Source organism: Malaclemys terrapin, chromosome 25 (assembly GCF_027887155.1).
Source record: "Malaclemys terrapin pileata isolate rMalTer1 chromosome 25, rMalTer1.hap1, whole genome shotgun sequence".
Lineage (NCBI taxonomy): Eukaryota > Metazoa > Chordata > Testudines > Emydidae > Malaclemys > Malaclemys terrapin.
This window is the reverse complement of record NC_071529.1, coordinates 14850294-14872308: the sequence shown is the minus strand read 5'-3', so window position 1 is coordinate 14872308 and position 22015 is coordinate 14850294. Positions and strand designations below refer to the sequence as shown.

General features: G+C 54.1%; 1 protein-coding gene across 2 annotated transcripts in view; it reads left to right on the top strand.

The window, feature by feature from the left end:
- The first annotated feature begins 11692 nt into the window (after positions 1-11692).
- The window catches only part of JUP (junction plakoglobin), a 48341-nt gene continuing 38018 nt past the window's right edge, over positions 11693-22015 (top strand). Inside the window, exon 1 of one of the 2 annotated variants that reach the window (XM_054014487.1) lies at positions 11693-11770. The gene's annotated coding sequence lies outside the window, so the exon portion shown is untranslated. Of the gene's footprint in view, positions 11771-12436; positions 12509-22015 lie in introns of those variants that run through there. The other variant, XM_054014489.1, reaches the window with a different exon arrangement.

Genomic DNA, 22015 nt, shown 5'->3' with positions numbered 1-22015 from the left:
CCTTGTGGTGGCTGCACGCAGCACAGCCGAGAGAAATCTCTGACTCTCCCCCGGCCGCGCCGGAGCCGCGTCTGGAACAAGCCAGTTTCCAGCCGCGGGTATTTCCTAGCTGCGCCCCAGCCCCTTGGAGATCTCTGGGGCGGGCGGGGAGCCGGGGGACTCTAGGGGGACGTCCACACTGCAAAAAGCCCCCTGGGTCGACCGACTCAGACTTGTACTACGGTGCTAAAAACAGCCGTGCAGACGTCCCTGCTGGGGTCTGACGGGGGGGGGCCGGGAGCCCTGAGGGCGCGGGAAGGTTAAGAGCAGAGCGAACACACGACAGCGTCCATGTTACAGGCCCCCCCTCCGAGGGCTGGTTCAGCCCCCAGCTGAGAGCCTGGTTCTGCAGCCCCAGCTCCAGAGACTCTCTCGTTTCGCTGTGGAGAGGCCTTGGTGCCCGCCCAGCTGGAGCCGTCCCGTCAGCGCTGGCGTCTGGCCCACGCTCTCGTGGCCTCAGCCAGGCGTGGCCCTGCCTAGAAACCTTGGTCCCTTTCCAGGCCAGGCCCAGCAGCTCTTCAGTGGGGCAGAGGGCAGGGCAGTGTCGTCCCCCGCCAGTCACACCAGCGTCTCTCTGAGCCACCGGCGCAGCACCTGGACCCTGCTCCCATCACTCTGGAAATGCAAGTGGCTCAGCCGGGGGCAAGGGGGGGCTCCCACACCCAGCCCTGGGCCAGCAGCTGCCAGCAACCTCCCCTTCGTGTGTCTGTGGGGGGGGGGGCTATGGGAGTGCTCTGCCAGCATCCCTCAGCCCCAATGTGCAGCCCCCTGCTGCCCCACCCTGGGCTCCCCGCCCACAGCTCTGCTGTGGTCCCTCAGTTCCAACCTGCAGCCCCCCATCGTGCTGTGGGCCCCAGCGCCACCACTCCCTGGAGAGGCTTGTGGGGCAGCAGGTGGGAATCGCTGCTGGATACCAGCTCCCGCCACCTGTTGCATTTTCCTCTCAAGTAACAGTCCCTGGAGCCCCGTGTGGCTGGTGCAGGCTGTTCCCAGAGCAGGAGCTGCGCCCTCTCCCCGGGAAGGGCCGAGCTGGGGCCTGGCAGTGCGAGGGGCTGGTCCTGAAGCGCCCGTGTCCCTTCGTCCTTGTGCTCTGGGCCGAGGTGTTTGGCTCTCAGGCTGCCACAGGGTCTGGGCTAAAAGTGACCCCCCAGCCTGGCTCCCATCAACTTGACCAGGGCGAGGTGAGGCTGAGACCTGCTCAGAGCAGCTCCTACCACCTGTGCAGTGATCTACATCTGTGTTTGCAAAGGGCCCTGCCCCCCCCCCCTCCTTCCACAGGTGCTGCAGTCCTGCTTGTCTGGTGGGTGCCTCTGCAGCCTGACCCCCAGGGCACAGCTGTGGGGCTGGAGCCCCTCCCTCTGGGATCTGGTGTGAACCTGACCAGTGGAAGGAGCAGCTCAGTGCTCCGGCCTCTGCCCCGAATTGCAGGCGGCCAGAGCCAGACGCCTGCACCCAGAGCTGAGCAGGGACTTTGCAGCGGCTTCACCAGGTGGGTCTGGGGGAGTTGGGCTCATCTGATCCCCCTGGGACCTGCCCCATGGCTGGGCTGGGTCAGCCTCCCCTGGCCCCCATCTGTCTGGCTTCCTGAGTCTGCTACACACAGGCAGTGAATTCTATCCAGGGGGAGTGAGTGGTCCTGGCTCAGGTGTGGGCCTGTCTCTGGCCCGCCGGGGACTGGGTAGAGGGCTCCAGCCCTAAGCAGCTGCTGGCCGTGCAGGGCACTGCCCTGATGCCTCACCCATCCAGGCACAGAAGCTGCTGCAGGAAGGGTAAAGCTGTTCTCCGAGCCGGCCGGGGTAGTCATCTGTCTGCCCAGGGCCCTGCTGCTCTGCCAGCCGTTGCAGGATGTTGGTCCCTGCTCTCGTGCCATCCACTGGCTTTGATTTACCCAGGAGACCCACCCCTCCACTCCAGCCCTTCTCCCTGCAGGGCCTCAGAGAAACAGGACTCGCCTCCTCCCTCCTCACGCACCCGCTCCCAGGGCCCTTGGCCGTGCTGCAGCCCAAGCTCTGGCCTCTTTGCAACGAGGGGTGTTAATAACCCCCTCCCCTCAGCCCCTTTCACACTGGGAGCCCAGGGTGCTGCAGGGACACTAACGCAGTAATCCCTCGAGCCCCCTGCAGAGGGGGAAACTGAGGCACAAGGCAGGATGGGATTTGGTCATGCGAGGCACAGATGGGAATGGGACCCAGGAGTCCCAGTCCAACTGCCTGTGCTGGTGTGTTTCAGGGGCATGAGGTAAAAGGTGAGGTGCCCTCCCTCAGACGAAGGGTCGGGCTAAGAGAAGCGAGGTCTGGAACTCCTGCCCCGGCTCTGGGACAGCCACCACCAGAGCTCAGGTTCCTACAAGCCCCATGAGTCATGAGGCCAAACCTCCCCTGATGCTTCCCATGCACGGCCTGACGCTGCAGGCCCCACGCCGGGTCTGTGACGCTCCTGCACCCCGTGCCCGGACAGACCGAGCCCCTGCAGGTTCCTCTGCTGCCAACAGGCCTGGGGCAGGGTGTCTGGCTTGTGGTTCTTCTCGAATTCCAGAGGGGTCAGTGGTGCCGCCCTGCGTGTCTCCTGCTAGTCGGTCCCAGTGCGGCGTGGAGCACTCCCCAGCCCTGCGCACAGAGCTCCTTGTGTCTTGAAGCCATCTGGAGCCTTGGGGAGCCTGGCTCCGTGCCACGGCCTACGCCGGGAAAGGGACGGCGAGTCTCTTCCCGGGCTGGAGTCTGGAATGTCTGAAAGAGAGGGGATTGCGGGCTGGCTGAGTTGGGCAAGCACTGGCAGGATACGGGTGGGTGGAGTGGCGGTTGCGGAGGGATCAAGGAGCGGTGAGGGGCAGGACGGCTGAAGCGTGTGAGAAGCAGCATTGCGCCACGCAGAGCCCAGCAGGTGCCGCGTGTGTGGTGGGAATGTGGCTCTGGGGCTCAGAGCGGCTCCAGCTCCCCCCCTCTGCCCTTTGATCCGGGCTAGAGAGACGTCCCCGTGTGACCCTGCCTCGGTGCCACGGGCTGATGCTCGGACTCCTGGGATGGTGCCAAGCCGTCGCGGGGCAGGAGGGGTTGTCTTGCCCTCTCCCGCCCACACAGCCCAGGAGTGGGGACCCTGTGTCCCAGCCCCGGCTTTTCTGCCATGGCTGCGTGGGAGCTGCCAGCCCTCCGTGCCAGCCTGGAAGCCAATCAATGCAAACCGTGTAAATAATGCAGGAGGCAGATGTTAGGTTCAATCAACTTGGGCTACAACAGGACTGCGATTGGAGCTTGAAGTGGTGCTTAGTCGATTTATGGGCAGTTTGAGGGAGAAAACTTGGAACCTGGAAGGCTTTAGCTCCTGCAGCTTCTGGTGTGACAGGCCCTCCCTCCTCCATCCCTGTGTCCCCCCCCAGCCCCTCCACACGCAGCACAAGTGATTCTGCAAGCTCTGCTCATCCCCTAGCCCCACACACAAGGTGCCCTCAGGCTCAGGGCCAGGAGGCTCTGTGCCAACTCCAAGCTGCATGCAAAGTACCTTCCTGCCTTCAACAGCTGGGGGCCATTGGCAGAGCTGGGGGGGAGCCCAGGGCTGGGCTAGCAGGGGCTGCGGGGCGGGATTGAGGGGCCCTGGCAGAGCTGTAAGTAATACTTTCCCTTGCTAGATCATTTTAGTCAGAAACGCCTCCCCTCCCCCATGCTGGCGCACGGTCAGTACCACCCCCGAAGTCCCGAGCTCCGGCAGTGCGCTGGACCGTCGCAGGGAGGCTCAGAACCCAGGAGTTCTGCTCTAACCCCTGCAGAAACCAGTTCCCTTGTGCCTGTTTGCCCTGGCTAGGATGCCACCCGCCCGGGGCTCTCCTGACCATTAAGGTCACTCACCCCTGATGTGTGGGGGGGAGGGGATGTGTCAGGGGGTCTCCCCGGAGGCTGGGTGGCCGGAGGAAGCAGCCAGCTGACCTTCAAAGCAATATTTGTGTCTGGAAATCCAGGCCAGGCCAGGCCCGCCCTTCAGGCTCCGAAGCACAGGGGAGAAGCCCATTGCAGGGGATGAGACCTACCAGGTTAGTGCAGCCTCTTCTTCCCAATACACTTTATTAATAAACAATAATGCTACAAGGAACCAAGCCCCGGCTCTGACTGCAGGCCTGAGACGGTGAATTATAGATGAATTGGCCGCACACTTCACTGAAATTGACTGCACCTAATGCACTGATGAAATATTTACACGGATTTACTCTGTGCTCCAGCAAAGGCAGGCGTTGGGGACGACGTGCGACGTTCATGGAGCTTCCCTGCGCCTCACTCTCCGTCTCATTGTGGAGCCTGTGGTGGGGGTTCTGGGGGGTTTGTCTCGCACAGGGGCGGGGCCGGAGAGTGAGGCCACATGTCCCCGTGGAGCCCACCCTTCTGCAAGGACGTGGCCAGCCTTGGGCTCCATGAGCAGCTTGACCCACGCCCAGCCAGCAGCCACTGCGTGTGCCTGGGTGTGGCAAGAGGCCTTAAAACCACACGCCACCTGGTTCTCCTCCCATCCCGATGTAAATCAGGAGCGACGCGCTGAAGCCAACCATTATGCTGCCCCTTGGGCCAGCCTCGGATTGCCCTTACCCCGGGGCCACGGCATTGCCAGCAGTGGGGCTACTCCGGATTTACGGAGAGGTGTTTCGGCCCGGATCCAGCACCTGGCGAAGGCTGCACAGTTGACAGGCAGAGAAAGCTTGCAGGGGGGCGCTGGACGCCAGCTGTTGAGTGTCGGGGGGTGGGCGTATGCTCCCCCCTCGGCATGCCTGCGGTCGGTGCCAGGCTGTTGTTGTTCCTGGGAAGCCAGGAGTGTAACCAGCAAGAAACAGGAAATGAAATCCTCCGGCCTTGTTTGTGGAGAGAAAAGTAAAGAGCAAAGGGCCTGGAGGGACTGACAGTTCTCAACTCCCTCCTGGTGCAGCGACTCAGGGTGTCTTATTCCTGGGGCCGGCTGGGGTTCACGTGAAATCCAGGGATGCGGCTGCGCACTGGGCAGGGGCAAGCGGCATTCCTGGAGGTTCCTCTGCTCCTGTGCTGGGGAGTGGTGAGGTAGCCCTGGGCAGAGCTCCTGCTGCCGGAGAGGTGGTTGGCCCTGCCCCCCGCTCTGTCTAGGCACTTACCTGGCTTTCAGCACGCTCCCAACACCCCGGGAGGCAGGGACGTGTCACCCCCATTTTACAGACGGGGAACTGAGGCCTGTTGTAAATGAAATGACTCACCCAGTGAGTCTGGCTGAGCCAGGAATTGAGCCCAGCCCTCCTGACTCCTAGTCCAGCCAGTGCCCACACCCCTCCCCCATCATTTGTTATTGTAGGGTTGCCTCTGGACCACGATCCCAGTGTCTGCAGATCCCCTGGGCGGTGATATTTACACCTCCCCCCCCACTCCTCCAGCCTGGCTGGGTGCTTTTCCAGCCCTGGGCACCAGCTCAGGTGAATCTCAGCTGGTGCTACCTGGGTGTGGAGGTGACCACACCTCACGGCCAGGGACATTTACACAGCAGCAAGTTTTCAGCCTAGCCTGGCTGGGGTGAATGCTTCTCTGCCCTGCACCTTGCATGGACCTGCCACTAATAATACCAGAGCCCCTGGGCAACCCTAGAATAACAAACTAGAGCTCCTGGGCAACCCTACAGTAACAACCTGGAGAGCACCAGCCAGCTCCCCTGAGCAGGTGCCCCGGCGTTTAGCACAGGAACAGATCTTGGTTTCAAATGACTCGTCGTGGAATCTCTGCAATCAGCAACGGAGCCAGAACTGAGCCTGATCTCCAGGGGCCTGGTGCTCGCTTCCGTTCAGATACTTGGCATTATTGTGGGTTTCTGGCCTCCCACGGCCCTTTTCAGCCGGGCGTTTGCAGAGCCATGTCTGTAATTAAGTGAAATAAGGTGCTCCCCCTCCCTCCCCAACTCGGGCTGCCAGGGTGGAAAGTTCCTGCTGGAGACTCACGCGGGCGGTGTCCCAGCTCCCTGCCACGCGGGGAGAGCCCCAGCCCCAGAGGAGGCATTTGGGCCAGCGCAGAGGAAGCTGGTAGAGACGGAGGCTGCAATGGAAGGGCCCCAGAGCTGGCTGTGTCAATGCAGCCCGGCTCCTTCCCAGGAAACAGGGCTCCTACTCCCCTTTGTCACCCCCCTGCCCCAGCTCACTTTACACAGAGAGGCTGCTGACATGCAGGGCCTGGGGCTGGTGGTTAGAGGCAGATGGACGGATCCTGGCCGGGTGGGGGTGGGGTGTCTCTCTCGCTGGGAATTGCCCTGAAGGAAGAATTCTCCGCCACTGCGGAGTCGAAGGGTCTCTGTCTTGCTTGCTGAGTCTGACAGCTGGGTTGGGGAAGCGTGTGCTCAGCCCCTGGGATGGGGGCAGAAGGGGGGTTGCTGTAACTTAATGACCAGCCAGCAGTGCTGGACCCCAGACAGTGTCCCACCAGGGCTGATGGCTGCAGCAGGGAGAGAGGTGGAGGCGAGGAACCAAATATTCAAACCTCATGATTCGGCTTCTCACCAAATCACGAGATCGGCTTTAAAATGACGAGATTTCAAAACAAACAAACAATTAAGTCCTGGGTCTGGGCCTTCGGCACCTGGGTCCTGAGCTGTGAGGCGTCGCCTCTTCCAGCTTTTCTCCCCAGATACTAGGGGGAGAGACTTCCTCAATAAGAGAGGAGAGAGCTCAGATTCTCCCATGACTCCAGGAGCAGCTATTGTGGGACTTGGGATCAAATCATGCGAGTTGTCTGTGATGGGAACTGCAGGGAGGGGAAGACGAACCTGGGGTCCTTGCTGGGAGCCATTGGGGCAGGGATTGTCTGGCCCCTTCCTGCTTGGAAAGCGCCCTGGCTGAGAGCAAAGGACAGTGGAAATGGCTCCAGCTGCCCCCGGTCATTGGAGGCCTCTTCTCTATGAGCTGAGCTGGCCATGGCACCTCCCCTGCCCCTGTCCCTGTGGCCAACAACCGTACCTGCGTCTCTCTCCCTGCCACAGGCTGCACTCCGCAGGTGAGGGCCCCGCGCTGGTGGCCTGGTTCTCATGCTGCGTGGCAGGAGCGGGGGTTGTGCTGGGAGAAGAGGGACGGCAGAGCAAACGCAGGCACTGCCCGCCGCACAGGGCTGGAGTGCGGGGATGGGCATGTGGGGTGCCCAGGGAGAATCCGCTGTAATTCCACTTGTTGGATTTGCTCAAAAAAATCCCCCAGATCAGAATGGTGCCAGGAGCCTCCCACAAGCCAGAAATGACCCAGCCCATGTCCTGGGGGTGCTCCTGGTGTGAATCTGCAGCGCCCGAGGGTCATTAGCAGACAGAGGGGAAGGACAAGGGTGACTTTCCTCTCAGGGAGAGACACGTCTTGGTGGCCTTGATACTTTGCAGCCCCCCTTTTTACAGCAGGGCTGGGTTTGGCCCCTTGTCTGTATTAATCCAGTGAGGGGACATGGAGGTGCTGTGGGCAAGACACCCTGTTGCTGTTTTGTATTGCTCTAGCACCCAGCAGCCCCGCGATGGACCCGACCCTGCTGCGCCAGGCACTGTACAAACATGGAGCCACGCCGAGCTCCCAGCCGCCGTGTGCAAAGCATGCGTCAGCTGCATCCATTCTGCTCTGCGCCCACTTAGTGTTGCCCTACGGGACAACACGAATAAAGCCGATTCCTGCTTTCCCCTGGGCCTGGATCCCCACAGACTGCTCTCTATGCTGCTGAGGGGATTGTCCTTGGGATGGGGGATAGTCCAGGGTGATCAGGGATGGCCTCGGCCAGGCGTCCTGTCTCCTTGCCTTGCCATGTGGGGAGAGGGGCTCTCTGAGCTGATCATTATTTCGACAGGCTTTAGATGTAGGACAGCTGCGAACCGAAGCCGCTGTGCATTAGTGGTTTCAATTGAACTGTGCCAAGGGAGCCGAAGGGAAGTGCAGCTGGGCTTGTGTCACACGAATGGCTTTCGGAAAGCGCGGTGCATTGATATTTTTTAATGGGGGTACGAACCAAGCCTGGAAGCACTGTCAGGAAATGGAGTTTTAATAATAACCCTTCTCCTGATGGCTGGAAAGGGACTGGCTACAAAGTGCACTGGCAGATAATTGTGTTATTCGAGTCGCGCTGAACACAGGAGGCCAGTCTGTGCTCTAATCCCTGGGCAGGAGCTACAAACCGGGAAACAGCACCTGTTACATTTGCCAGTTCGTTAATCTGGTGTCAGGGAAGCAAGGAGGGGTGGGTAGGTGAGAATCGACAGCGCTGACAGGCCGGAATGAGAGGGTGACGGTGTAAATAACACGGAGAGGAAGAGCAGTCCCCAAATAACTGACTCGTCCCAGGAGGGAGGGAGAGGGGAGGCAGCTGTGCTGGAGGGCAGGGCGTGGCGAAGGATCGGTGTGGATGTGCTGTTCATGGGTTAGTTTCCAGCTCCCACGCCCTCTTTCCGAAGCAGGGGCAGGTAAACCCCAAAGCCGGCCTTTCAAGGCCTTTCAGGTCCATTCCTTCTGGCTGCAGCTGGGAGATTCCTGCAATCGGGGCCCAGGCTGGTGAATTCTTTATGGGTGACGAAAGGACGTGGGCCCCCTTTATTTATTCCCCCCTCCCGGACACCTTTCTGATACGCAGAAAAGGCCTCTTGGGTTTTGGTTTCAGTGCTCTGCTTAATTTGATGGATGCAGGTCTTTTCTGTCTGTTTTTCCCCAGAAGAACCTGGTCTTGGCCCAGTGGAAACCCTGAGTGCAGATGGCAAAGCCCCGTTTGTCCCAGTTAAACTTGGCTTCTAGTTTCTCTGGAGCAGTAATCACACCAGGCTGCCTGTGCATAGATGGTAGCCTGTCTCCAGGAGGTGGATTTGATCAGCAGCAGGGTGAGTGGGGTGAACAGCAGCTCCCACAGACAGAGGACAAGGTTAATACAGAACCCCCCAAGGTGATAGTGGATGGATGAGGAGAGAGGAGGGGGGCCCAGGGTGCGGTGATGAGAGAAGGAAGATTGCATCAGGCAGATCAGTGAGCTGCATCCAGGCAAGGTGTAATGAGAGATCAGAAATGGGCACAGGGTGATACAGAGAAGGGTGATTTCAGTGACTGCGATGCGAAGCTGGAGGAACCCCACTGACACTGAAATCTGGCCCTGATCCTGTGTGAGTGTGTGAGAGAGAGAAACATGTGACTCAACCAAAGAGGGCGTAACAAATCAAAGGAAAATGCCTAATTGAATGGAGATGGGAAGAGACGGGAGCAGAGGTGTTTCCTTTGCCTTCTGGGTCGGTGAGCTGTTGAGCTCCCTATGGGTGGCAGCCTCCCATCAGACCACCTGCAACTTGGCTGTGATACTCCTGGCTTCCAGGAACAAGCTCTTGGTTATATCAGGACGTGAATGCATTGTCTTGCAACCATCCGTGTGCAGCACCCTGTGGAATGCAGTCCTTTAGCCAGGGCAGCCCTGTCCATGCTTTCTTCCGAGTGGTGTGATGGTCCCTTTAGCCATATATAGGGCTAGTTATATATCATGTGTGTATATTCGTTTCCAGTATTTGCAAGCAATGAGTAACTCCGTAATCACATTTTGCTCTATTCTGGGATCTTTCATCTGAAGCCCTCAAAGCTCTTTACAAACATGCATGAATTGTGACAATGGCCTAAATGCCAATAATAATAATAATTAATAATAATACTTAAGAAATGATAATAAACATAATACTTTGTGTTTCTAATAATGCCTTCCAGCCGAGGATCTCAAAGCACATTCCAGCAGTAAATGAATAAAGCCTGCTCTTTCCCCTGGGGCTCAGGTGAGCGCTCTCACCTGAAGAAGAAACTGTGACCTGGAGAGCATTTCAGAAGTGGCTAGTGATATCGGGTGTCCGACGTGCGACAACTCTGCCTCATTTTCAGAGGTGCTGAGTGATCACAATTCTAATGAGGTTAATGGGAGCGGCGCTCCTCTGAAAGTCAGCCCCAAGCAGAGCACCCCAAAATCAGAGGCCACTTTTGACTCAAGCGACTCCTGAAGGTGTCTGTGGCATAGCAAGAAGCAGAATTCAGGTCCCACTCTTAACCCCCAGCCAGAGGTATCTGCTATTTTTGTGTAGTAATAAGAAATGTATCATCATCCCACCTTCTTCCCTCTCTGGCAGTTCTTAATGTGATACGTGTCACCACTGGTTAGCTATAGAGTCTTTCAGACACACAGTATCTCTGCAAACACTTCAAAGAGGTAAAGAATCCAAGTCCCGAGATATTTCAAATTCAAGATACTTTATCAGTGTTTCAAGCCAGACAAAGGGTTATCGAAGAGTGATTGAGGTAGAAGCCTCAGGTCTGGGTCCCGGGTTGCTGTAGCAAGCATCTGGAAGCTGCTGGGGTTTATCTTCTGTCCATTTGTCAGCATCGCTGATGGTGGCAGGGTGTTAAACTGTGAGGTGCTATTCCTATCAACTCGCTTCTTTCCCTGCAGGCCAGGCACAAGTTCTCCTCATTGCTTTTTAATGGGAAGTCTTTTATCATTTCTGATCATTGGAGGAAATATCATTTTTGCCGACCCCGGGACTCTGGAGTAGAAAAGTGACTCCGTTTCAATTTCTCCTCTGTCAAATTGGTTGCACAGTTGTTCCTGTCTGGGTTTGCGCTGTGCTGCAGGGAATGCAAGGGAGAAACAAATGTTTTCACAGGAATTCAGGAGAGAAATGGCGTGACACAAGGAGCCTGGTGCAGGCAGGAGACGAGGCAGAGGAGAAGGCTCTTGCATACGGATTGGGGGATTGTGTTGGGAACTTGGGGCCAGAAGGGAAACCAATGTTACATGAAAAGAAGGGAGCCAAGAAAGTTGTACGCTTGGCTGGAGCTAGTGCACCGAGGGGTTGCAGAATAAAGAAGGCAGTTTTGAACTGGATCCCGCCGTGAGTGGAGTCGCCAAGGCAGGTGTTTGAGCAGGAGGTTACTGAACATGGTGTGGCCTGTTGCACTCAAACAGCCACACCATGTGCAGCCACGCACGAGGGAGCCGTGGCTGCACTCCATCTCCACGTCCGAACGTAGGCACAGCCTGCGTCTCCCCGTCACACGCAGCCCCCCGCGCTCAGAGGTATGTGACCCGCATGGCGTTTAACAGGACCGTGCCTCCCCCTGGAAGGAGCCGTGGGGTGTTAGGGGGGCTGAGAGGGGGGGTGCCGATGGGAGAGGGGAAAGGGGGCTACAGTATGTGTCTGGGGAGCAGTGGGGGGACACAGTAGGGTTGCTGTCGGGGAGGGGGGGCTGCAGAGAGCTCTTAGGGGCCTGGACAGCCCCCAGCTCCTAGCCCAGACCCCCCCTGCTCCCCCCTGCCAGACTCCCCCCGCCCCTCCCCCCTTTCGCAGGCTCCTCCCTCACCTGCATGACCTCATCCAGGTGGGCACCTCCCCACTTGCCTCGGGGACACACCCTCGCCAGCCTTCCGCCACGCGGACCGCCCTCCCGGACGTCCAATCGCCTCCCGGCTGCCCAGCAGCTAGCCAATCCGCGTCCGGCCCGCGTGCCCCGGCCGCCCTCTGCCCGGGAGGCGGCCAATGGGGAGGCGGTCCAGCGCGCCAGGTGGCGGCGGAGGCCCCGCCCCTGCCGGGGTGAGGGAAGGGCGAGCGGGCCAATGACGGGGCGGCGCTGAGCGGGCGGGGCCGGTGTCCATGGGGACCGTCGGGGGCGGGGCTGCGGGCTCTGCTCCGCCCGCCTTTTGTTCGCTGGGTGCGGGCGGGGCGGGCGCCAGTGCCGGGCAGGAGCGGGCGGAGCAGGAGCGCGAGCGCGGCGCAGGTGAGGGGAGGGGAGGGGAGGGCTCGCGCGGGGGGGGGAGGGGCGCTGAGGTGGGGGGCGCGCGGGGCGCTGAGGCGGATCCGCCCCCCCCCCAGTGGCGGCCCGGTCCGGTCCGGTCCTGGGGCGGTTCCGTCCCCCGGGGGGCGCAGCGGCCCCGAGCCCCGCCCCGGCTCGCTTCCCTCCGAGCTGCCCCTGTCCGGGCGGGCAGCGCCCGGGGGTCCCGGGCAGGTGACCCCCTCCCTGGCCCAAACACCCGTCTCCAGCCCCCCCCCTTCGCACGCACTTGCTCGGCCCGGGGCTCGCGGGGCATCCGAGCTCCGAACCTCCCGGCGGGCCCTGGCCCGGGGCTCGCTCCCTGCTGGGACGGGCGGTTGGCAGGGTCCCTGCGCCGCGCTCCGTGCGAAGTTGTTTTGCAGGGAGACCCCCTTTGATCTGGGTTGCACCCGGACCGAGAAGGCCGCCTGCTGCGTATTCCAGACCCGCGGTGTAAACTGGACTGGTCTTGGGTGCTCCGACGTAATGAGCTGTTTGCTAATTCAGGAAATCTGGGGAGCAGGCAATGCAGCGTGATGGACTCGTGAATGACACACATCCCTGAGCGAGATGTTCTGCAAATCCACTTCAACCGGTCCTTGAAATTAGACTTCTTCTTTTTTTTTCAAGCTCATAATGGGGGTTGCCTGGTCTCGTGCTTGACTTCCCTGGGAGCAAGTTCGCAAATTGTCTCCTGGCCTTTCGGTGAGCGTTCAATCACTGCTCCCCTGGTTGTTATGGGAGGGAGGGCGTGAGAGCCATATGCTAACATAAGATGGCAATGTCTTTCTGAGGCATGAGCAACACGCACTCAAAATCGGCCCTCTGTATAATTGACAGTGCGGTGGATCAACCGACAGCCAGCTTCCAGGATGAAGTTGCAGTGTGGCTGCTTAGAAGTGTTTGACATCTTCACTTTCTGAGGTTGCTGTAATCCTGTTCATGTATTTATTATAAAACGATCACAACTTGCTTTATTGGTTAGCATGCAGCGAGTCTGACCGATGTGGTGTTTCTTGCAAAACACAGTAACTGGTGCAGGTGCAGGGTCTGGACATTTGGCTCCCAACGCTTTGAGATCTTTGGAAGGAAGATCCTATACAAGTGAACAGTGTTGACTCTTTTTAATTAAATTGCCTGACTGGAGTTCCCTGCAGTCACATGGCTTGTAGTGGTAGAGACTTGACTTGCAAGCAAGTGGACACCTAGATTGCAAGTTAAAATTGTTTGCCATGCAATTTGCAATGTAGGCTTGGCCTATGCTTGAAAAATCTATTGGCATATCTACGTGGGTTGGGGCCTGAAAAAACCACACCCCAGTGTAGATACTATACAGCTGTGTTGATGGAAATAGTTCTGGGAGCACCCGCAAAACTCCTTCAAGGAGGCTGTGTCTACACTGCGTGGCTATGCTGGTCTAGTCTCCTTGGTGTGCACACCCCCTCAGTGTCCCTTGTCGCTTTTCAGAGCGCATGCCTGCTTGTTCTCTGCAGCACGGTGATGGCACAGCCTATGTCACCCCTTCAGAGCTGAGTTTGGGCCCTTATTAATAGGTCCCTACCAAATTCACTGTCCATTTTGGTAAATTTCACGGTCAGTTTTAAAATCCATGGTTTCAGAGATTTAAATCTTACATTTGATGATGTCACAAAGCATGGCTGTTTTAAAAAAAAAAAAATGTCAACATGTAAAGCTCTTTAGGCAGTGTTTCTCGAACTGGGGGTCCCAACCCAAAAGGAGGTCACAAGGCTATTATGGGAGGGGGGTTGAAATATTGTCACCCTTACTTCTGCGCTGCCTTCAGAGCTGGGTGGCCAGACAGTGACCGTTTCTGGCTGGGAGCTCAGTTCTAAAGGCAGTGCTGTGCTGCTGCTGGCAGCGGAAGTAAGGATAGAAATACAGGTTTCAGAGTAGCAGCCATGTTAGTCTGTATCCGCAAAAAGAACAGGAGTACTTGTGGCACCTTAGAGACTAACTAACAAATTTATTAGAGCATAAGCTTTCGTGGACTACAGTAGAAATACAGTGACCCCTCCCGCCCTCCACAATAGCCAGGTTTCACAGTGGAGACCAGAATTCATGGTCTGTGACACATTTTTCACAGCTGTGAATTTGGTAGGGCCCTATTTATAAGAGCTTGAGTCTGTTCCTTACACTCTGCAGCATGTTGAAGTAAAGTAACTTTAGAGCCCAGAATCTTGTGTGTTCTCATCTTGTTGCCAGGAACTGTCCTTAAGTGAGAGGGAATTAGTAGTTGAGTGTGGAAATTTGCAGGACTTCGAGTGTGAGTAAGGAGTGAAGGAATACACCCAAACCTCATATCTGAGTTGAAGGTAAAAACGGAGGATGCGAGTGAAAAAGGAAGGAATCCAGGGGGTAAAATTAGACGCATGTTCAGTCTGCCATGCTGCCCGGCTTTGGGGGAACCTGGCACTGCTAGAGGAGAGGGTGTTCTAATTGTATTAGCTAAATGATTAGCTTAATTAATTTGGTTTGCAGCAAAGATGAAAGGACAATGCCAAATTTTGGTGTTGCTGGGAGTTGCTTGGGGGAAAAAAAGCTCTTGTATAAGGAACCTGAAAAGAGAATCTCAGTAGAAAATTGCTGCCATAAAATCAGTGTGAACATGTATGTGTAAACGCCCTGATGTACTTGGCTCTCAGCGGGGAGGGTGCATATTTAATTATATGGTAAAGACCGTGAGAGTTGCATGAAGGGGAGTCCCGGTAGAGTGCTTGGTGCTGTCCATAACAACAGAATATGGACCTGATTGTGCGTTGTAAAAGTCTGAGGGCTTGTCTGCTCTTGAAATGCTACAGTTGTGCTGCGATAGTTCCTCAGTGTGAGGACTCACAGGAGGGGTTCTCCCATCCATGTAGTTAATCCACCTCTCGAGCGGCGGGCTAGGTTGTTGTCTACATGAGAGTTTAGGCTGGTTTACCTGCATTTCTCAGGGGTGTGGATTTTTCACACCAGACTTGGCCTCAGACTGTTCTATTGGTGTGAAGTAACTGAACACAAAGCATTGTGTCTTTGCACTTTCTATCCTGGGCTGATATCCACCCCAGTGTGGAAAACTGACCGAGCATCAGGCATGGAAAAAGTGGTGGCTAGTGGGAATCTTGAAGTAGGTGTGATGCTGTACCATTGATTTAAACCCTCTATTCTCAGTGAATGTTGTAGCAAAGCCTGCTTAGAACCGAACTGCAGAAAATACAAGATGCATGTGAAAGATGAGACTTCTTGTGCTTGTGGTTTTCTTGGGTAGAAATTAAAAGTTTGGGAAGAGCGAAAGAAATAAAAACATCTTTTCACAATAATACCAAGCGCTCTGAAAGCGGCCAGTGTCCCAGTGTTCTGCAAAGTATGTAAAGATGCCCTTTTCTTCCAGGCCAATAAATATTCTCAGTATGGTGCCTGGCAATGCTGAAAATGTGCTATTTATTTCCAGGATCTCAGTGTCCATGTTCTGAATTCTCAGGGAGGGCGGTGTTCACCTGGGGTGTATCCCCAGCAGGCAGAACAGCATATTCCTTCACCAGGGTGGATGGCAGGATTGTGAGAGTTTTGAAAGAGGAGAGGAGGCACTCAATTGCTGGGGCTGTGTCTTGGGAACTTTCTGAAATGAGTCATGCTGATCTCTGCCTGAAGGGAAACAAAGTGCCCGCTTGTGTGTTAGCTCCATGGGTCTCTAAAAATACGTTGGGGGTGACGTCAGTGAGTACTCTGAGCTCGCGGGTCAGGTGTTAGTGCATTCAGGGCGACTTTCAAGTCAAGCATTAACAACTCTGGCTGTGGCAGTCCCAGTTAAAAAGCAAAGAATGTCCGTTTGAAACGTGAAGTAGCAGATTATCTGTGTCTTGCCCACGCTGCACCTGTTTGTGCGCCTGATTAAAGTAGACATGTTCTTGCAGGGAATTAGTGAGCTCCAGCGGGTAGGGTAGTGACTCCTGGGTTCTGTTCTCAGTTCTAATATAGACTCTCTGTGACCTTGGGTGAGTCGCTCCATGCATCTGATGAAGTGGGCTCTAGCCCAGAAAAGCTTATGCCCAAATAAATTTGTTAGTCTCTAGGTGCCACAAGGAATCCTCATTGTTTTTTCTTCCCCTGGGTCTGTTACCCCATCTGCAAAATGGGGATACTGATGCTCAAACGCGTTCTCTGGAGCACCGTAAGAGCTTCGTCAAGCCAGTGTGTCTTCTCCCCAGGCGCACTAGTACTGCGGCTGGAAGAGCAAGACCGGGCCAGGGAGGTTAAAGAAGAGCAGAGGGACTAAGGAGAAGCTGGAAGGAGATGTTAAGGGCATGAACCTACTCACATGTGTTCTTCTGTCCTGGAATCTCCTTGAAACTCCCACAAGCAAGCACTTGTTTGCAAACCGGAGTTCCCCCGACACCCTGTAGTAGCTACAGATGCCCGCGAGCCCTTGAGTTCCTATGGTATGTACCCCAGGAAGTAGCAGGCTCTCCGGGCAATGCGTGACCCTTTCCTATTCAAATACTTGGACCTGTCGCAAGTCAAATTTGTCCCTTATTCTCTCCTGCCAGCTGCTGTAACGGGTGGCTCTCTGCACCTAGACGGGCGTTGTGCCGAGTATTGACTTTTCCATCCCCCGCCAACACGGGCTCCCTTCCACATGCAGTTGAATGAAGCTATTCGGTGTTTCTCTGCACCATCTTTCTCTGAAATCCTTCCCTTGCGAGGGGCACTGCCCTCTAGAGGCATTGATGCTAGAGCTGAAGTAGTCTTGTCCACGTGCACGTGACATAAGCTCTTGAAACAAAACCTTTGCTTAAGCTATGAAGACTCCATAGTGCTGCTACTTGTAGCTAATTCCTGCATTGCAGTGTTAAGAGCAGGTTGTAGATCCAGCAAACCCACCACTGCGCCTTGGCGCAACTGGCACCCTGCTTCTCTGGTATTTGTGCTACTTGTTCACCTAGAGTAGTGAAGCCATAGCATGCACGGTCCTTCTACCTGTTAATGAAAGCCCCATATCCCAGCTTGGAGGTGAAGTTCAGAACCCAGTAATGATGCTGTTTGGTTCTTTTACTATTGGAGATGGTAACTCTGAGGGCATAAATGGCCTTGTTGTAGTCTGACTCTGCTGTAATGAACCAAAAAAAGAAGTCTGTCTCCAGCAGTCTTGCTGTCCAGACTTTATTTCTCCACCTCTGCCCTCCGAGTGTTGATGAAATACTGGAGTGAAGAAGTGCTAACACCAAGTAGTCATCTGGGCACTATCATTCACCCGTTAGCTTGGGATTGGAGAATCTCTAGCTCTCTTCCCATGGGTGTTAAGAGACGTGAGAATTTCCAGGGGGATTTAAAAGCAACAATCTTCTTCAGGGATTGGATGGAAGCCCCTGCTTTCCAGCTGTATTCCTAAATGGGGTTGGTGCGCCATGGGGGTCCCTGTCACTTAACCAAGGTCCCTGCTGTTTGTAATAGAGGCAAAAGACTCCAGTAGATACGTTCGTTCTCCGATAACGGATTTGGAGAGGTTTAAAGGTCCATTTTCATGTCCTTTGTTAATGTTTATTGAAGTAGGCTATAAAAGTACAGAATACCCAATTAAACTGTCTTTGTGCATCCTAAATCTGTAACTGTTCATCGGCTTGGAAGGGTTCCATAAAATGTCATGGAAATACCCCTTTTACTGCAAATTTGGTTTAAGTGGGTTTGGCCATTAAGCTATAGGAATGCAAAAAGCTTAAAATGGCTTTTTTTGTGCTTTGCAACTTCACAATTGTCTTATGTTTTTTTAGGTGGCTGGGTTAATGCGAACAAATTGCTTGGGCCATTTTGGGGGAAACTAGTTTAAAAATGCAACTTGAATTACGGCATGTAGGAAAGTGGGTCCCAGTAACCCTCCCCCTCTCAGGCTTGTCAGAGAGTCTGTGCAAAACAGCCACTGCACAGCGGCCACTTTAGAACAATAGATTTGTATCTTCTATTGTCTCAGCAACCCATGAGTGGTGGGCGTATCCTCCCCAAGTCAGTTTCTTTCAAACAGGGCTATTGAAATAAACGGCGTGTGTGTCTACACAGCCCTTGCAGCAAGCCTCCCAGCCCGGGTGGGGGGGACAGGGACGGGACGGCCTTGGGCTAGCGGGTCTCAGGCTAGTGCTCCAAGAATAGCTGTGTAGACAGTGCTTTGAAATTGCAGCTCAGGCTCTGAAACCCACCCCCTTCCCTAGGCTTCTGAGCCACAACTTCAAAATGCTGTTTCCATAGGTGTTTTCAGAGTGCTGGCGAGAGCCCTGCGAGCCCAAGTCTGCTGACCCACGCTGGATGGCTTCCAGGGGCTCCCTGGAGAGACCCTAATGAACAGTCAGGATGGACGAGACCAGTGCTTAACCTCCCTGTGCTTTCAACCAGCAGTCCTCCAGAAGGAGGGCTGCGTGGCTATTGAAAACTTAACTGGGCAACTTGCTGGAGAGGTGGAGGGTGTTGGTGCCATGGGTAACGGTGTCAGGAAGAACAGACTTCCTCTGCCTGCTCATGAGAACAGGGGATGGAAAGCCCCCAGTGTCACTGCAGACCTGGGCCAAGTGTTGCAGTCGGAGTTCTGAAGAGCTCTCTAACCTCCTCCTCCTCTCCCCTCCCCCCAGCTGGGTAGTGGTAAAAAGGATTTAAAAACAGATCTGTTAAACGTGACAACATCTCTCCAAAGTAACCTCTGCCATAAGCCCACCAAAGCAACCCCCTGCCTGTCTTGGAGGAGTCTCCCCAGCAATGAGCAATCCTGCACAGCTGAGGAAAAAGGCCACTTCCTTCAGAACTGAGAGGAGCGGAAACTCCATTTATAGCATCGCTGTGTTGCTTAAATCGTGATGTGGACATGACCAACCCTGCCGGTGCAGAGCTGCATTTCCAGGGGCAAAAAAGCATCTTTTAGGGGAATCCTCGGAGTAAGTTGAACACCTCCCAAATCCATGGCCACTGCACACAGTTGAGAGGTTACAGCCGTGTCTCATGTTACAGCTTCCCCAGTGCTTAGTTTCCAGTTGCTTCTACCACCTCTGAAGTTGAGTCCCCTTCCTTATAGTTGCAGACCTTGAACAACTTCCCCTTTAGTCCCTTGATAATGCTCAGTACAGTCCATTGCCTTAGCTGGCTTCCCCCCACAAATCCATGATCGGGTTCAGGAGCTGGGATCAGCAAGATTTTAATGATTGTGAGGCTTTTCCAACTTTGAGTTTGGTCCTGTTGCTTCTGTAGTTTCTCTCTAAGCCTGTGGTTTTCTTGTGCAGTGTAGGATTTGGCTTTTTACTACACTTCAGCTCTGGATCAGTGTCAGAAAACACTTGGATCTTCCATAGCACGGTGATCAGAGCTCTTAAAGCACTCCACAAAGGAAGGCATCCCCCTGCGGTAGATGGGGAAACTGATGTCTTTTCTACATTAAACAAAAGAAAAAAAAAAAGGTGCACAGATTTAAGTGTCCACACAGTTGCTTGCATCAGTTTTTCTGTTGTGCTTCAATCTATTCCTAATTGATGTCAGCCAAACCAAAAGAAGTCACTCTTAAACCAAACGTGTCCACACAGGGGTTGTTGGTGGTGTAACAAAATCAACTTAAACCTCCCCCCCCTCCAATTAATCTAGTGCAACTTTCTTCCCCAAGACAAGCCCAAAAGCAGAGTGATGTGTGATGCCCAAGAGGTGGCAGGACTGGAAATAGAACTTGTCTTTTGACTCCCAGTCTAGTGCCTGATCCACAAGACCGTTCTGCTTGTCACCGTTAGTCCAGGTATACTCATTGTGGATCTGATTAGAGACCTTTGACTCCCACCTTCATGTCTGAGAAGAATTGTGGCTATTTCAGAACACTGGCAGCCCTTCTGTAGTTTCATGGGACTAGTAGCTCTTCGCCAAGTTCCTAGCTGTCCCTTCCCCCATCCAGCGTGACACACGCAGCAGGTGGTTCGGAGGAGCAGTTGGAGTTGATGATTATGTGGGGTAGCAGGAGTATTGTATCTGCACGTAGAAAAACTGGCAAAGGAATCCTCAAAACCTGACTGAAGCAGCTTTAAAAGTGTGTGCCATTTGCACAGTGGCAATCCCCAAAACCAAGTGCAAAATATTTCAGGAACTTGGAATCCTGGGGATGTGGCCTAAAACCAGTGTGGCAGGGCTGCAGTGAAGAGGGAATGAGTTGCTTGTTGCTCCTTTAAGCAATGTCCACACTAGGAAAAAGGTGAATGTTTTGACATGTTAGGTAACATGTCGTCAAACACGTGTGAAATCCCAGTGTGGACAAGGCAAGGTCATAGTTTAACATGTGTTAGCTGGTCGTGGTAAGTCATGGCAAATAGTGAAGATCTGGCTTAGCTAGATTGGGTTTCCTTACCGGTTCTTGACAGTAATGGCTGAGAGCTATTCGATGGAAACTAATGTTTGTGCTCTCGCAAAGGGAGGTGCTTTCTTCACTGACAAATTAAAAAAGAAGTCTGCCCCGCTTCGCTGGAGTGATTGCTCCTTCCTGACCCTGGTGTAGCTTATAACCAAAAAGCACATCGCAGGTAGCTGCAGGTCCTGGCTCTGACTGTTTAACTGATCTCATCTAAAGATGTAAATGTTTTCAGGCATGAGCTTGCCTGGTCTAATTAGCTTGTCAAACGTCAGTTGAATGTCACATTAATTTTGGAATCTGAAAGTGCTGAGGAAATGTTTCAGGTTAGGCACGTAAGCTGGTAGCTGGAATAGGATTAGGTTTTGTATGATCCTTCTCTGCATACCTGAAAGTGCTTTGCAGTAAGAAATAAGCTGTGGTAGTGAAGGGTGCAGGTAGTCAGCAGTCATACATGATGAAACAGGAAGTCGTTGGACTTCTCTTCTCCACTATCTCACGCGCTTGTTGTTGTGTGGCTTTGGGGAGATGCTGACCCGCCTTCCCAAAGTGCTTTGGGATCTGTGGATGGAAAGCATAGGTAGCAAGTGCTTAGTAGACAAGGGCATTAGGACTCATTTAGTGAGGGAACAACATTAGCTGGGTGATGGGGGTTATCAGCCTCTCTCCTTGGAAAGTGCTCCTAATGTATCTTCTATCCTGCAGAGCTGTTTCAGAAAGAGCAGAGATCTGATTTTCTGTTGTAAGTTCTTTCTCCACTGTCTAGGTTTTTGCCTCATGCCCGTCACCTTAGTATCTGCGGATCTCTGGGGCAGGGATCAGTCACGTATGACCAATCTGTAAAGCATCAATGGTGCTGCATAAATAGCCTTGGTTGAAACTGAATCCCTGATTTTGTCCTGGGATGATCTAGTGCTCCCCACTGAACCATACTGGTACTACAGGTGTTTACCGAATAAAACACTCCTGTGTCTGCAGAGCAGGAATCTTCTTTTCAGCACTCAGACCTCTTTTGAAACAAACACATAAGTGACAACTGCAGTTCTAGCTTTGAAGTTTAATACGCAGCCTAGGAATATTGCTGTGCTCTTGTCTGAAATCTTTGACAAACAGACCTCCCACTTCTCTTCTGTAGGAATAATGTATATTTCATAAACAGCTATGCTGGGGAAACAGTCGTCAGACACAAAGATGTTTCTAATTAGATGGAGGTTTGAAATATCTTTCTAAATCTGCCATCCCTGATTAGTTTTTCTGCAGATTCTGTCAGGCCTTTAGGCATTTCATAATGCTTCAGTCACTTTGTTCTGAAATCATTTCTACAGAAAGGGCAGGGGGCGTGGCATTCAATCTGAAACTCTTAATACAGACGCTATTGTCTACAGATGTGTTTGCATCATTAGCCCCAGTGCACTGAGAGTTTTGGCTTCTCAGTACTTAAACCAAATGTGTTTCAAGGTTCTTTTCAGGATGTTGAGCGAGAGACTTTGGTTTCTGCCCACTCCTGAAGCAGAACGGACGGCCAGGTGAAAGTGATCTGGGTTGCTAAATGTTTTTTTGAATATTCCGCACCTGGCTGACCAAAGCCACTACCCATGAACAGCTGTAAAAATAAATACAAACGACAACCATACTTCACACTGGGCCTGGGATGTTGTGGCAGCATGACCCGGTGTGTGTGTGTGTGTGTGGGGGGGATACAGGTCTAGGAGCTGAAACTAGGACCCAGGTTCTTCTGTGTCTGCTGTGACCATGGGCGAGTTGCTTCAACTCTGCCTCAGTTTCCCAACTTTGCCTTCCCCTTGTGAAGAGCCTTGAGATCTTGGGATGAAAAATATTGCTGCTGTTCTGCAGCA